The following is a 720-nucleotide window of genomic DNA, read 5'->3' on the forward strand; positions in this document are numbered from 1 at the left end:
CTCTCTATATCTCTCTCTGTCTCTTTCTCTGAGTCTCTCTGTCTCTCTCTGTCTCACTCTTTGTCTCTGTCTCTCGCTCTGTCTCTCTCTTCCTCTATCTGTGTCTCTCTGTGTCTCTCTGTGTCTCTCTCTGTCTCTTTATGTCTCTCTCTGTCTCTCTCTGTCTCTTTCTGTTTCTCTCTGTCTCTCTCTCTGTCTCTATCTGTTTCTCTCTCTTTTTCTCTCTCTGTCTCTCTATGTCTCTCTCTGTGTCTCTCTCTGTCTCTATCTGTGTCTCACTCTCTGTCTCTCTCTTTGTCTCTGTCTTTCTCTTTCTCTCTGTCTCTCTCTCTGTCTCTCTCTGTCTCTCTCTCTGTCTCTCCCTGTCTCTCTCTGTCTCTCTGTCTCTCTATGTCTCTCTCTGTCTCTCTCTCTGTATCTCTCTGTCTAGCTCTTTCTCTCTCTGTGTCTCCCTGTGTCTCGCTCTTTATCTCTGTCTCCCTCTGTCTCTCTCTGTCTGTCTCTCTGTGTGTCTCTCTGTCTCTCTCTGTCTCTCTCTCTGTCTTTCTATCTGTCTCTCTCTTTCTCTCTCTGTGTCTCTCTCTGTCTCTCTCTGTCTCTATCTCTGTCTCTCTTTCTGTCTCACGCAGTCTATTTCACTCTCTTTTTGTGTCTCTCTGTCTCTCTGTCTCTCTTTCTGTCTCTCTCACTCTCTCTATGTCTCTCTCGGTCTCTCATTAT

The sequence above is a fragment of the Mus caroli genome, unplaced genomic scaffold (assembly GCF_978045245.1).
Source record: "Mus caroli unplaced genomic scaffold, Mus_caroli_1 scaffold_21, whole genome shotgun sequence".
NCBI lineage: Eukaryota > Metazoa > Chordata > Mammalia > Rodentia > Muridae > Mus > Mus caroli.